A 17,652-nucleotide genomic window follows, 5' to 3' on the forward strand; every position below is an offset into this window, starting at 1 on the left:
TTTCCAGTAGGTTTATCCAAGGAACTTGAGGTAGTAATGATGTTCATAACATCATTCGATTCATACATATAAAGCTATCTTATTCGAATATTTAAACTTGTAATCACTAGAACGTAGTTTAGTTAATTCTAAACTTGTTCGCAAATAAATGTTAATCCTTCTAACTTGACTTTTAAAATCAACTAAACACATTTTCAATATCTATATGATATGCTAACTTAATGATTTAAAACCTGGAAACACAAAAAACACCGTAAAATCGGATTTACGCCGTCGTAGTAACACCGCGGGCTGTTTTGGGTTAGTTAATTAAAAACTATGATAAACTTTGATTTAAAAGTTGTTATTCTGGGAAAATGATTTTTATTATGAAAATGAAAGTATATCCAAAAATTATGGTTAAACTCAAAGTGGATGTATGTTTTCTAAAATGGTCATCTAGACGTCGTTCTTTCGACTGAAATGACTACCTTTACAAAAATGACTTGTAAATTATTTTTCCGACTATAAACCTATACTTTTTCTGTTTAGATTCATAAAATAGAGTTCAATATGAAACCATAGCAATTTTATTCACTCAAAAAGGATTTAAAATGAAGAAGTTATGGGTAAAACAAGATTGGATAATTTTTCTCATTTTAGCTACGTGAAAATTGGTAACAAATCTATTCCAACCATAACTTAATCAACTTGTATTGTATATTATGTAATCTTGAGATACCATAGACACGTATAAAATGTTTCGACCTATCATGTCGACACATCTATATATATTTCGGAACAACCATAGACACTCTATATGTGAATGTTGGAGTTAGCTATACAGGATTGAGGTTGATTCCAAAATATATATAGTTTGAGTTGTGATCAATACTGAGATACGTATACACTGAGTCGTGGATTGATTTAAGATAATATTTATCGATTTATTTCTGTACATCTAACTGTGGACAACTAGTTGTAGGTTACTAACGAGGACAGCTGACTTAGTGAACTTAAAACATCAAAATGTATTAAAAGTGTTGTAAATATATTTTGAACATACTTTGATATATATGTACATATTTGTTATAGGTTCATGAATCAACCAGTGGTCAAGTCTTACTTCCCGACGAAGTAAAAATCTGTGAAAGTGAGTTATAGTCCCACTTTTAAAATCTAATATTTTTGGGATGAGAATACATGCAGGTTTTATAAATGATTTGCAAAATAGACACAAGTACGTGAAACTACATTTTATGGTTGAATTATCGAAATCGAATATGCCCCTTTTTATTAAGTCTGGTAATCTAAGAATTAGGGAACAGACACCCTAATTGACGCGAATCCTAAAGATAGATCTATTGGGCCTAACAAACCCCATCCAAAGTACCGGATGCTTTAGTACTTCGAAATTTATATCATATCCGAAGGGTGTCCCGGAATGATGGGGATATTATTATATATGCATCTTGTTAATGTTGGTTACCAGGTGTTCACCATATGAATGATTTTTATCTCTATGTATGGGATGTATATTGAAATATGAAATCTTGTGGTCTATTGTTACGATTTGATATATATAGGTTAAACCTATAACTCACTAACATTTTTGTTGACGTTTAAAGCATGTTTATTCTCAGGTGAATACTAAGAGCTTCCGCTGTTGCATACTAATATAAGGACAAGATTTGGAGTCCATGCTTGTATGACATTGTATAAAAACTGCATTCAAGAAACGTATTTCGATGTAACATATTTGTATTGTAAACCATTATGTAATGGTCATGTGTAAACAGGATATTTTAGATTATCATTATTTGATAATCTACGTAAAGCTTTTTAAACCTTTATTGATGAAATAAAGGTTATTGTTTGTTTTAAAAATGAATGCAGTCTTTGGAAAAACGTCTCATATAGAGGTCAAAACCTCGCAACGAAATCAATTAATATGGAACGTTTTTAATCAATAAGAACGGGACATTTCATTCAGCTTCTTAGGACAACACAACAGGGTTTTCCTATTTCATAACAAAGACAAAACCTTAACAGGGTTTTCCTATTTCACAACAGGGTTCTCCAATCAACTTGCTCCCTAAGGGTCACTACAAACTCACTTGAATTTATGGAAGGAAAAAAAATCCTCAGGTCCGACTACAGCCTCACTCATCTAGTCCAATCACTTAAAATAGTACAATAAGGTCAATATTAGACATGACTTACATATCATACAAACACAGTAGTAACATACAAGGTCTGAGTCCTTCATTAATAGACAAGGGCACTACTACACTATTCCAATCCTTACGGGCCACTACGTGTGTCCTGTGGGTCCATGGAAAGGAACTGCAAATCATATAGGTCTAGCTAAACAAGTCCAGTCATACACCGATACCATAAAGCCAGTCATACCTACTAGTTCAGTCATGGTCTATAAGCATACAGACTTCACATCACATAGCCACCAAATAGGGTTAGGGCCATTCAACATTAGTCAAAGGGACCACTACCCTAATCCGTCTCTATAGGTCACTATGTGTCCATCAGTCAAAAGTAAAGAAAAAGACTTATACAAGTCTAGTTTACACTAACAATTCATGCACATCATTTCGCCAAGTCTAGGCTAGCTGTCGATTCACATTCAGTATAATAGACCAATTACTTAATAGCATATCAATATCACAAAACTAGCATATCAAACATGTCACATGTTGTATCTCAAATAAATCACTAAAGCATGGCAGACATAATGCAGATATCATATAAAGAATAATCGGTCTAAGGAAGTAAAATCCCAATAATGTCAGGGGTAGCTCCGGACACAATCGTCATAACTAGAGCAGTCAATTTGTTAACTACTTCTTCCTTACAGGAGGAAGTAATCATATTACTAGTAATCACAACTGATCGTCACCGATCATCATTATGACGAACACAGGAACACAATCTATAGGTAGACTAATAATAATTACAATAATGTAACAAGAATGTACCTTTATGAATAATAAGTCATCTTATGTATCTATCAACACCTCGATCTCACCCGTACCCTTAACCCTCTATAATTATGCAACTGCAACTGAAGCCTCAACCTTGAAGCCATGGTAACGGTATTTGATACTCGTCAAGTCCTTCATACCACTCAGTATGAAACCTGTCCACCAAAGTTTTGTCAACGTTGAGGGTCAACGGGGCATCAGCAGGGTGGAATTGATCTTCGTACTTGTCTTATCACAACATCTCACACACAAAATCTTAGTAGAAAATATGTTAGCTTCTATCAACTAACACATCGACACCTACTTCATTCACTTACCCGTCCCCGAGATATGTTTGACTCAACTCACGGTTTGGGAACATGTCACTTTCGTGTACATGCTGCCAAGCCTACGCTCTGATACCAAGTTTTAACACCACAGATTTTTTTTTAAATATAGCGGAAGGCCTATTTACAGATACATAATATAAACATATATATATCTATATAAAATCCCATCAATAATAAACACGTTAATAAATAAACAACCGGGTGTTATACTAAACATTAATACAACTTTAATAGAAAAGACGCGCAATCAGAGTTCCGACTAGTCAAACATATCTCCCAACAATCCATCTTCCTGGAATCTATCAAGTATGCAACAGTCAACCTGTAGGGAAGAAGGGAAGAGGAGGGGTTAGCACGAAGCTAAGTGAATGCAACTAACTTTAGGTAATAGCATACAGAACTATTATACTAATCATGTCACAAAGTCTAACACATAAACATCACCCAAGTGCCATCTACAGAGACTCTGGCGGCTCGGCCAAACCATTAACCACCAGTTGATCGGACTGGGCTTACCAGAAGTTCCTCCACCACCATGTTGTATGTATATAATCCACACGCGACGGACGCGTCATTCACATATATATATATATATATATATATATATATATATATATATATATATATATATATATATATATATATATATATATATATATATATATATATATATATATATATATATATATATATATATACAACACGATTGTCTAGGCTACCACATGAGGAACCCAACCCGCAAGTTGATCTCTCCTACCGAGGCTACCACACAATAGGGACGCACTGGGCTCCAACAGACAAGCATCAACTAACATGCAGTCATTACAACATACTAACTAACCGTAGTAGCAAGTATATCTAACAATCATGGCAATCATAATATAACATGCTACTCTATACTATATACTCCAATTAGTCCCACTCACCGATACCGACAATACTCAGTAGTCTAATATCACTGAGTCTTCTCCTCGTCTGTATTACCTTGATGCTAGATGTTAAAGGAAGCAAGAATCATGATTGAAAGCTTTCAATTTTATCATGCTCTTCAATAATAAAAACTAGGTCTTTCAATGGTGATGGCGAGTGGTGCGTGACAGAGTCGAGAGGGGGAGAGATGAACAAACCCATAATTTAATCTTCAATTACATCTTCATCATCAACAATTTTGGCTAGGCTTTAGTGTTTGTGATGTGTGTGTTTTTATTTGATCTAGACAAAAAGAAAATAAAACCATGTACTGGAACCACAAAGACCACGAGCAGTTTTACTTAATTAAATGGGTTTTAAACCCATTCCCGATAATACACGGGTATTTATCTGTTATCAGATATCTTTCGTATTTAATTCAGCAAAGCATACGATGTCATAATTAAATAATATAACCTGTTTCGGGACCCTGGTCATAAAACGGACCCAATGGTCTAACAATTAATTATAAATAGTTAATAAATATATATTTCATTAAAATTCACTTTAACACTCCTAAAGGGCAAAAAGGTAAATTTCACCTAGGCCCGATGTCAGGATGTTACAAGTATAATCATCATTCTACGTATCGTTCTACATCAATTGTCTTCGTTCTTCATGGCGATTATGTAATCTCTAATGTTTTAGAGATTATGTATTCTAGTTCTAACGATAAACCAAATGAGTTTAATACTATATTAACTCATTAAATCCATGATTACATCTGAAAATAATATATATGTAGATATGTTTTCATAAAGATTGTAATTAATTTTTTTTTTGTACAAACTGTTAATGGTGAAAATATTTTAACGGGTAGGTAATACCCGAGGAATATTTAGATTTCACATTAGTAAGTTACACTGTACATTCTTCGAATCTGATTCAACAGTCATTTACTATCCTACTTACATCCACAGATATATGTAACATCCCGCCTTTTTTTGTTTACTTTTCCGTTTAACTATTTAAATTCCGTTATATGTTTATAACATCTCCCGTTGATACGCATTTTAAAAATATCTCGTTTAGGTAATTCACGCACCCGCAACCGAACTCGAGGGACTAGTTTCGCCAAAGATCCAAAGAGGTGACTAGCATTTGACTAGTCAACCCCACCTCCTTTCTTTTTCATTTTCATTTTCCTTTTCTTTCACTACTTCCCCATTTTCTTTCAATTATCCATTTCAAAGAATCATCATCTAAATCCAAGCTAGCGGGTGTCTTGCAAAACAAATTACATATTTGGAATCCTTGCAACTTCCTCTTCGATTCCATACTGATTTCATCAAGTTTGGGTAACATTTTAAAATCACTAGATTTTGTGTTCTTGATATTTTTAACTTATAAAGTTGTTAATTAGTATCTATGGCTCAAGTCTAACATGAATATATGATTTATATGTTCAATTTTGTTATTTGAAATAACTAGCATGAACATAAACTTTGGTGTGTTTGATTTGGTGATTTGATTGTTTGGATGATGTTAGATGTTATAAATGCATGTATTAAATGTGTTCCTAACATCACTAGCTTCAATTTGATGTGTAGGTTGTTTTAGAAAACTTCATAAACATGATTAGTGATTTTGATGTTATTGGTTAGGGTTTGATAGAATTGAATGTGAACATTTAATGTAATGAATGCCATGAATTGTTGTTAGTAAGTAGTTAGTTGTATTGTATGCTTGATTACCTACGAAACGGCGCATTATATGGATGCATTTAATTCCCGAATCCTATTGTGTGCATTTATGAACTTGAGCATTTATGGTGAACATTAATTGATCATTTATTTTGGAAAGCTGATTGTTACAAATGATGTTGTTGGTTGGTGAAATGTATTTAGCTGTGTTCTTTGTCAAATTACCTTTCTAACAATATAAGATACGAGTTCTAAGTGTTTAAGGTTTGTGTTTTATGTTTGTTTGAATTTTGGGTTGAGACTTAGAAAACTGAAACTGGCCAGGTACCAGCTCGCGTGTTATGCCGCGGCGCGGCCAGCCTTTTTCGCGTCGCGACATAAGGCGTGTCCAGCTTCTGACCACCTTGTCAATTATATGAAAAATGTTTGGCACGCTATGGACCTCCGATTCACATGTAACTTATTCTAACATGCTTATATATGAATAAAAACCTCAGAAAAATAGTTCAGGACCCGACCCGAACGTGTTGACTTTTTCGTTGACTTTGACCGACCAAAGTTTGACTTTTTGTCAAACTTAACCAAATGTTTGTGCAATCATTCTAACATGCTTTTATACTTATACCTTACATGAAACATGACAATTTGATTCACATGCTATTATGATCGAGTCTTAACGAGCCATAGGACTAATTGAACATCTTTGACCCATCGTGTTTACCATTATTGATACGACCTATTTGTTTAGGTCAAGACTAGCATTGTCCTTTGCACACGTTACTTTGTGAAGTACTTTTCATACGTGCACTCAAGGTGAGATCATAGTCCCACTTTTACTCTTTTGAACTTACATTTGAGATGAGAAAACATAAACGTTTCTTTTTACTAAGTGAACACAAGTACAGGAAAACAAACATTCTACATACGAGTTTGAACAAAAATCCTCAATTCGATTATCATTAGTTACACTTTCCGGGTGTAAGCGAGAACTTATGTTATATGTCCATATGGGTTTGACAAACCCTCATTCAAACGGTTCGATACCGTTTACGAATGAAATATATTTTTGAGAAACATTGTATGTTCTAACACTATTGTGATGAGGTTCTATCGAAGGAATGTTAAGCATTGATAATTGGGTGCTCGTGAAACAAACTTTTGGAATGTATTTCTATTATATTCAATGTTACAAATCTTGTGGTTCACTTGTACTTACTTACTTAAACCTATGATTTCACCAACGTTTTCGTTGACAGATTTCTATATTTTTCTCAGGTCCTTGAATGTTTTGTGATACATGCTTCCGCTCATTACTTTTGATACTTGCTTGGATGTCGAGTATATACATGCATACATGGAGCATCTTTTGGCTACTTTTAAATCGTGTCGCATAGATTTCAATTGTACTTATAACTTTGTAACGTAACTTTTGGATGAACGATTCTTGTAAACTTGGGAACAAATCTTAACTTTTGAAATGAATGCGACATATTTTCGGTCAAACGTCATTTTAAAGACTTATGACCACGTAATGGGACCTAAGTAGCCGGCGCCGTCAATGACAATTTTGTCGGGTCGCTATAGATGGTATCAAAGCATTGGTTGTAGGGATTTAGAGTTCATTGGTGTCAACACCGAGTCATAGGGTACATTAGTGAGTCTAGACTACAACCGGCATATAGACTTGAAGTAGGAATTACTTGACTACTTGTGCATTATACTCGAACTCTTCTATCATATCTAATTCTTATTCAACCTTAATCTCATGTTACTTGATTTAATTGACGCGCCACCTTGACTATATGAAATAGTGTCGAATGCACATATGAATTAGGGTAATATAATTTCCGGGATTATATTATGGTGACTCATATAAACATTCCGACATTGTAGCATAAAGAATTTAAGGCGAGTCAAGAAAATTTTTTCACTCTATCCTTATTCCATATCATGATTAGTATTATTGAAAATACTAATCAATGGTATTCTTGTGTTTTGAAGGAACAATGCCTCCTCGTCGTGTGCCACGCCATGAGACTCCCGAACAAGCCCTTCAACGGATGATAGCCACCGCCGTGGATGCGGCCATGGCCGGTCACTCCTCCAACAACAACAATAACAACAACCACAACAACAACAATCAAGGAGCCGGTAACTCAAGCGAGGGGTGCTCCTATAAAGCCTTCATGGGGTGCAAACCTCATACTTTTGATGGGACCGGGGGACAGGTTACTCTCACTCGATGGTTCGAACAAACGGAGGCCGTCTTTAGCATAAGCGGTTGTCGAGACCAAGATAAGGTCAAATACTCCACTCACACTTTCGCCGGTGTCGATCTCACATGGTGGAACACCTATGTACAATCAGTGGGTACCGATGAAGCTCACGCCCTCTCTTGGGCCGACTTAAGAGAAAAGATGATCGTCGAATATTTCCCTCGTGAAGAAACCCGAAGGCTCGAACAAGAGCTAAGAACTTTGAAAGCGGTCAGAAACGATCTCAAGGCTTATAATCAACGATTTTCTGAACTAGCCTTGATGTGCCCAAACCTTGTGAACCCCGAAGCTTTAAGGGTTGAACTTTACATGGATGGTCTCCCAAAGAGCATCAAACACGGGGTAATGTCATCCAAACCCACTAATCATCAAGAAGCTTTGAACATGGCCCGCAAGTTGATAGAAACGGTGGACAAAATTGTAGTGCCGGCACCTAAAGCCGAGGATAAGTCGGGTAACAACAAAAGAAAGTGGGAAACCCCCCAATCAAGCAACAACAACTTCAAGAAGCCTTACACCTCCGACGGTAAGAAGGGTTATGCCGGAAACATACCTCTTTGAAAAAAATGCAACAAACATCACTTTGGCGAATGTTGCAAGCTAATTTGCCATCGGTGCCAAGGAGTTGGTCATAAGGCCAATGAGTGTAAAAGTGTCGTCCCCATCGCTCGAAAGGGGCCCAATGCACCAAAAACGGGCACTTTTTACGAATGTGGCCAAACGGGCCATTATAGAAATGCATGCCCGAAGAAGAAAGATAACCCCAACACACGCGGCCGAGCTTTCAACATCAACACCGAGGAAGCCCGAGATGACAATGAATTAGTCACAGGTACGTTTCTTCTCAACAACACTTATGTTACTTGTTTATTCGATTCGGGTGCCGATAAATGCTTTGTATCCAAGACTTTGATTCATTCTTTTAGCACTCCACCACTCCCATTAGATACCACTTATACCATTGAAGTGGCCAACGGGAAACTATTGAGTGCCGACACATATTACCGACAGTGTACTTTAAACATTTTGGGTAATGAGTTTGAAATTGACTTGCTACCCATGGAACTAGGAAGCTTCGATGTAATAATCGGTATGAATTGGTTAGCCAAAACAAAATCTCACATCCTTTGTGATCTTAACGCAATCCGTATTCCTATCGAGAATGGTGAACCTTTAATTGTTTTTGGCGATAAGAGTTGCACCGGACTCAACCTCGTTTCATGCATTAAAGTTAGAAAACTACTCCGTAAGGGTTGTTTTGTGATCCTTGCTCACGTTAAGAAAGTCGAGTCCGATGAGAAGTACATCGGTGATGTGCCAATTGTTAGTGACTATTCCGATGTATTTCCTGACGAATTTCCGGGTCTTCCACCTCATCGACCGGTTGAATTCCAAATCGATCTTATTCCGGGAGCCGCACCCGTAGAACGTGCACCATATAGACTCGCTCCATCCGAAATGCAAGAATTGCAAAGTCAAATCCAAGAACTACTTGATTGTGGTTTTATCCAACCTAGCCATTCACCTTGGGGCGCTCCGATTTTGTTTGTTAAAAAGAAAGACGGATCCCTATGAATGTGCATTGATTATCGTAAACTAAACAAATTGATGGTTAAGAACCGATATCCTCTTCCGCTCATGGATGACCTCTTTGATCAATTACAAGGATCACGTGTATATTCAAAAATTGATCTCCGCTCGGGTTATCATCAATTAAGGGTTAAGGGGGAAGATGTCTCCAAAACTGCTTTCCGAACTCATTATGGTAGTTATGAATTTCTTGTAATGCCATTTGGTCTCACTAACGCACCGGCGGTGTTCATGGATCTTATGAATCGCGTGTGCAAACCGTATCTCGATAAATTCGTCATTGTGTTCATCGATGACATCTTGGTCTATTCTAAAAGCGAAGAAGAACACGAACAACATCTCCGACTTGTGCTTGAACTCTTGAGACAAGAACGACTCTATGCCAAATTCTCCAAGTGTGAATTTTGGTTGAAGGAAGTTCAATTTCTTGGTCATGTTGTAAGTGATTAAGGTATTAAAGTCGATCCATCAAAAATCGAAGCCATTAGTAAATGGGAGACTCCTACTACTCCTACTCACATTCGAAAATTCTTGGGTCTCGCCGGATACTATCGTAGATTCATCAAAGATTTCTCTTTGGTCGCTCGTCCTCTAACTGTGTTAACTCATAAGGGAAGAAAATTCGTTTGGACAACCGAACAAGAATCCGCATTTCAAATCTTGAAAACGAAGCTAACCACCACTCATATCTTGTCACTTCCCAAAGGAAACGATGATTTTGTTGTGTATTGCGATGCCTCGAAACATGGTTTTGGGTGTGTGTTGATGCAATGAATGAAAGTCATTTCTTATGCTTCTCGACAACACAAAATTCATGAACGAAACTACACTACACATGATCTCGAACTCGGAGCCGTTGTCTTTGCACTTAAAATGTGGAGACACTATCTTTATGGAACCAAGAGTACTATCTTTACCGATCACAAAAGTCTCCAACACATCTTCGATCAAAAGCAACAAAACATGAGACAACGAAGGTTTATTGAAACCTTAAACGATTACGATTGCGAGCTTCGTTACCATCCCGGAAAGGCAAATGTAGTAGCCAATGCCTTAAGTCGAAAGGAAAGAGCGGTGCCTCTTCGTGTCCGAGCTTTAAACATCACCATTCACACCAACCTCAATAGCCAAATTCGTGTAGCCCAAGACGAGGCTCTTAAGGATGAAAACATCTCTCTCGAATACTTGAACGTCCTCACCTCTCGATTCGAAGTTAAGGAAACCGGACTCCGATATTTTGCCGGAAGAATTTGGGTGCCTAGTTATGGGGACTTGCGAAGCCTTATTTTAGACGAAGCCCATAAGTCAAGATATTCGATTCACCCCGGTGCCAATAAGATGTACCATGACCTTAAAGAACAATATTGGTGGCCGAACATTAAAAAGGACATTGCTACTTATGTTGGAAAATGCCTAACTTGCTCCAAATTCAAAGCCGAACATCAAAGACCGTTCGGACTACTTCAACAACCCGAAATCCCGTAATGGAAGTGGGAAAGTATAACGATGGATTTTATCACCAAACTACCAAAGACGGTTGGCGGTTATGATACTATTTGGGTTATTGTTGACCGACTCACCAAATCCGCACACTTTCTCGCCATGAAGGAGACCGAAAAAATGGAGAAACTTGCACAACTTTACATCAAAGAGATCGTAGCCCGACACGGTGTACCTTTATCGATTATCTCCGACCGAGATGGTCGTTTTGTTTCTTGATATTGGCGTACCTTGCAAGAAGCGTTGGGAACGCGTTTAGACATGAGCACCGCATATCACCCTCAAACCGATGGATAAAGTGAACGCACAATTCAAACCTTGGAGGATATGTTACGAGCTTGCATGGTTGATTTTGGAAAGGCTTGGGACAAGCACTTACCGCTCACCGAGTTCTCTAACAACAATAGTTATCACGAGAGTATTAAAGTCGCACCTTTTGAAGCGCTATATGGCCGAAAATGTCGTTCACCTCTTTGTTGGGCCGAGGTAGGCGACGTGCAAATCACCGGACCCGAACTCATTCACGAAACCACCGAGAAGATCGTACAAATCCGAGATAGGCTTCGGACGGCCCGGAGTCGTCAAAAGTGCTATACCGACAAAAGACTCAACGACCTCGAATTTCAAGTCGGTGACCGAGTAATGTTAAAAGTCACGCCTTGGAAAGGTGTAATCCATTTTGGGAAATGCGGGAAGCTAAATCCAAGGTATATTGGTCCTTTCAAAATCTTGGAGTGTATTGGAACCGTTGCTTATCGTTTAGATCTTCCGCCTCAATTGAGCTCCGTTCATCCTACCTTCCATGTATCTAACTTGAAAAAGTGTCTTGCCGAACCCGATATCATCATCCCTCTCGAGGAACTTACTATTGATGACAAACTTCATTTTGTGGAGGAACCGGTTGAAATTGTGGACACCTCCGTCAAGACATTGAAACAAAGCCGAATTCCGATTGTTAAAGTCCGTTGGAATGCCAAAAGAGGACCCGAGTTTACTTGGGAAAGGCAAGATCAAATGCAAAGGAAATACCCTCATCTATTCCCAGTTCCGGAAATGCAAGATTCCGAGGAAGAAACAACGACTACTACTCCTACTTAAATTTCGGGACGAAATTTCTTTTAAGGAGTAGGTAATGTAACATCCCGCCTTTTTTCGTTTACTTTTTCGTTTAACTATTTAAATTTCGTTATATGTTTATAACACCTCCCGTTGATACGCGTTTTAAAAATATCTCGTTTAGGTAATTCACGCACCCGCAACCGAACTCGAGGGACTAGTTTCGCCAAAGATCCAAAGAGGTGACTAGCATTTGACTAGTCAACCCCACCTCTGTAGTGACCCGAACTTTTCCATGTTTATATATATTAATTGAGATTGATATTTACTTGATTAAATGTTTCCAACATGTTAAGCAATCAAACTTGTTAAGACTTGATTAATTGAAATATGTTTCATATAGACAATTGACCACCCAAGTTGATCGGTGATTCACGAACGTTAAAACTTGTAAAAACTATATGATGACATATATATGGATATATATATATATAGTTAACATGATACTATGATAAGAAAACATATCATAAAGTATATTAACAATGAACTACATATGTAAAAACAAGACTACTAACTTAATGATTTTTAAACGAGACATATATGTAACGATTATCGTTGTAAAGACATTTAATGTATATATATCATATTAAGAGATATTCATACATGATAATATCATGATAATATAATAATTTAAAATCTCATTTGATATTATAAACATTGGGTTAACAACATTTAACAAGATCGTTAACCTAAAGGTTTCAAAACAACACTTACATGTAACGACTAACGATGACTTAACGACTCAGTTAAAATGTATATACATGTAGTGTTTTAATATGTATTTATACACTTTTGAAAGACTTCAATACACTTATCAAAATACTTCTACTTAACAAAAATGCTTACAATTACATCCTCGTTCAGTTTCATCAACAATTCTACTCGTATGCACCCGTATTCGTACTCGTACAATACACAGCTTTTAGATGTATGTACTATTGGTATATACACTCCAATGATCAGCTCTTAGCAGACCATGTGAGTCACCTAACACATGTGGGAACCATCATTTGGCAACTAGCATGAAATATCTCATAAAATTACAAAAATATGAGTAATCATTCATGACTTATTTACATGAAAACAAAATTACATATCCTTTATATCTAATCCATACACCAACGACCAAAAACACCTACAAACACTTTCATTCTTCAATTTTCTTCATCTAATTGATCTCTCTCAAGTTCTATCTTCAAGTTCTAAGTGTTCTTCATAAATTCCAAAAGTTCTAGTTTCATAAAATCAAGAATACTTTCAAGTTTGCTAGCTCACTTCCAATCTTGTAAGGTGATCATCCAACCTCAAGAAATCTTTGTTTCTTACAGTAGGTTATCATTCTAATACAAGGTAATAATCATATTCAAACTTTGGTTCAATTTCTATAACTATAACAATCTTATTTCAAGTGATGATCTTACTTGAACTTGTTTTCGTGTCATGATTCTGCTTCAAGAACTTCGAGCCATCCAAGGATCCATTGAAGCTAGATCCAATTTTCTCTTTTCCAGTAGGTTTATCCAAGGAAATTAAGGTAGTAATGATGTTCATAACATCATTCGATTCATACATATAAAGCTATCTTATTCGAAGGTTTAAACTTGTAATCACTAGAACATAGTTTAGTTAATTCTAAACTTGTTCGCAAACAAAAGTTAATCCTTCTAACTTGACTTTTAAAATTAACTAAACACATGTTCTATATCTATATGATATGCTAACTTAATGATTTAAAACCTGGAAACACGAAAAACACCGTAAAACCGGATTTACGCCGTCGTAGTAACACCGCGGGCTGTTTTGGGTTAGTTAATTAAAAACTATGATAAACTTTGATTTAAAAGTTGTTATTCTGAGAAAATGATTTTTATTATGAACATGAAACTATATCCAAAAATTATGGTTAAACTCAAAGTGGAAGTATGTTTTCTAAAATGGTCATCTAGACGTCGTTCTTTCGACTGAAATGACTACCTTTACAAAAACGACTTGTAACTTATTTTTCCGACTATAAACCTATACTTTTTCTGTTTAGATTCATAAAATAGAGTTCAATATGAAATCATAGCAATTTGATTCACTCAAAACGGATTTAAAATGAAGAAGTTATGGGTAAAACAAGATTGGATAATTTTTCTCATTTTAGCTACGTGAAAATTGGTAACAAATATATTCCAACCATAACTTAATCAACTTGTATTGTATATTATGTAATCTTGAGATACCATAGACACGTATACAATGTTTCGACCTATCATGTCGACACATCTATATATATTTCGGAACAACCATAGACACTCTATATGTGAATGTTGGAGTTAGCTATACAGGGTTGAGGTTGATTCCAAAATATATATAGTTTGAGTTGTGATCAATACTGAGATACGTATACACTGGGTCGTGGATTGATTCAAGATAATATTTATCGATTTATTTCTGTACATCTAACTGTGGACAACTAGTTATAGGTTACTAACGAGGACAGCTGACTTAATAAACTTAAAACATCAAAATATATTAAAAGTGTTGTAAATATATTTTGAACATACTTTAATATATATGTATATATTGTTATAGGTTCGTGAATCAACAGTGGCCAAGTCTTACTTCCCGACGAAGTAAAAATCTGTGAAAGTGAGTTATAGTCCCACTTTTAAAATCTAATATTTTTGGGATGAGAATACATGCAGGTTTTATAAATGATTTACAAAATAGACACAAGTACGTGAAACTACATTCTATGGTTGAATTATCGAAATCGAATATGCCCCTTTTTATTAAGTCTGGTAATCTAAGAATTAGGGAACAGACACCCTAATTGATGCGAACTCTAAAGATAGATCTATTGGGCCTAACAAACCCCATCCAAAGTACCGGATGCTTTAGTACTTCGAAATTTATATCATATCCGAAGGGTGTCCCGGAATGATGGGGATATTCTTATATATGCATCTTGTTAATGTCGGTTACCAGGTGTTCACCATATGAATGACTTTTATCTCTATGTATGGGATGTGTATTGAAATATGAAATCTTGTTTTCTATTATTATGATTTGATATATATAGGTTAAACCTATAACTCACCAACATTTTTGTTGACGTTTTAAGCATGTTTATTCTCAGGTGATTATTAAGAGCTTCCGCTGTCGCATACTTAAATAAGGACGAGATTTGGAGTCCATGTTTGTATGATATTGTGTAAAAACTGCATTCAAGAAACTTATTTTGTTGTAACATATTTGTATTGTAAACCATTATGTAATGGTCGTGTGTAAACAGGATATTTTAGATTATCATTATTTGATAATCTACGTAAAGCTTTTTAAACCTTTATTGATGAAATAAAGGTTATGGTTTGTTTTAAAATGAATGCAGTCTTTGAAAAATGTCTCATATAGAGGTCAAAACCTCGCAACGAAATCAATTAATATGGAACGTTTTTAATCAATAAGAACGGGACATTTCAGTTGGTATCCGAGCGTTGGTCTTAGAGAACCAGAAAATTTGCATTAGTGTGTCTTATCGAGTTTGTTAGGATGCATTAGTGATTCTGGACTTCGACCGTGTTTTCTTTAAAAATGATTGTTTAACATTTTTGTTGGAAACTATATATTTTTAACATATGAATATTATGTGATATATTAATCTCTTAACGTGTTTGATATTATGTGATAGATGTCTACCTCTAGAACAAGTCCCATTGACTCACCTAATAATAATGAAGAGTCAAATGTAAATTGGAATGATTTGTGGACTGATTCACAAGTTCCCGAAGAGGAACCGGAAGAAGAGTCGGAACCGGAAGAAGAATCGGAACCGGAAGAAGAATCGGAACCGGATGAAGAAATAGAACCGGTGGGGGAAATAATAAAACGGTTAAGTAAAAGAAAATCCTCAACCAACCGACCAAAGTTAATTATGGTCAATGGTGTTTCCGCCAAGGAAGCAAAATATTGGGAGGATTACCAATTCTCCGATGAATCGGATTCCGACGAGAATTCCGATGATGTTATAGAAATTACCCCAACTGAATTTAAAAAGGCAAAAGAAAATAATAAGGGAAAGGGCATAAAAATAGAGAAATCTAATTCCAACCCCGATGAACTTTATATGTATCGACAACCCCCGAAGTCCTTAAGTTGTAACAATGACCCGGGAACCTCTAAACCACCAGGTTTTTCTAAACCAATGTGGACAACGATGGCTCGTATTAGGGGAACATCATATATCCCTAGAAACTTGGCAAAACGAACCAAAACCGAAGAAGAAGAAACGAGCGAGTCGGAATAAGATAGTTGTATTCGTGTGGTGTAATATATGTAATATAGTGTTCTTATGCTTTATGATATATGTAAAAATTGCTTGTATTAATAAGTATTTTTTTTATGAAACTAACTCTTGTCTATTTTACAGTTTAAAAACACAAAATGGATAGACAACCCAATATTTTAAGAGACCTACCCGGAGACATGATTGATGAAATCTTGTCTAGAGTCGGCCAGAATTCTTCGGCACAACTATTTAAGGCGAGATCAGTTTGTAAGACATTCGAAGAATGTTCCAAGAATGTCTTGGTTTATAAGAGACTTTCGTTTGAAAGATGGGGGATATCACATTAGGAAACCCATAAGTTACGATGTGTTTACTTTGACGCATATATTGCGGGGAACCCAAATGCTATTTTACGCAACGGATTAAGAAATTATTTTGACTCAATATATCCGAATATTGGACTTCGTGATTTAGAAAAAGCGGCTAACATGCAACATAAAGAAGCATGTTATGCTTACGGATTAGTAATGTTCGCTTCTCACCAAAGTGAGAACAAGAACATCGGGCTACAACTATTAAACAAAACGTTTCCACAAGTGACGGAGTCGGTAATTGGGGTAAGAAATGAGGTTTTTAGATTATTACGGGACTGTTGGACATTACGTAACCCTCGTCCCTTTGATGACGTTACAACACGCTGTCTTATCAACGGCCATAACGGTTATGTTGCACAAGACCAAGGATGGGAAGTAGTCCTAGTAAAACCAGAATGCATGACTTGTTTCTGGACGTATGAATTACGTGTCTTTATTGCCTTTGCTGAACGACTTGTGTACTAGCTAGAATTGTCTTCACAACTATCTTGTATCAAAGTTATTGTGTGCTATATTTCATGCTTTATGTAAAATAAGCGGTATTGTAAGTTTGTAAAATATTGTATAAAAGTTTGAACGCGAAATATTATTACAATCAGTTTTT

This window comes from Rutidosis leptorrhynchoides, chromosome 3 (genome assembly GCF_046630445.1).
Source record: "Rutidosis leptorrhynchoides isolate AG116_Rl617_1_P2 chromosome 3, CSIRO_AGI_Rlap_v1, whole genome shotgun sequence".
Taxonomy (NCBI): Eukaryota; Viridiplantae; Streptophyta; class Magnoliopsida; order Asterales; family Asteraceae; genus Rutidosis; species Rutidosis leptorrhynchoides.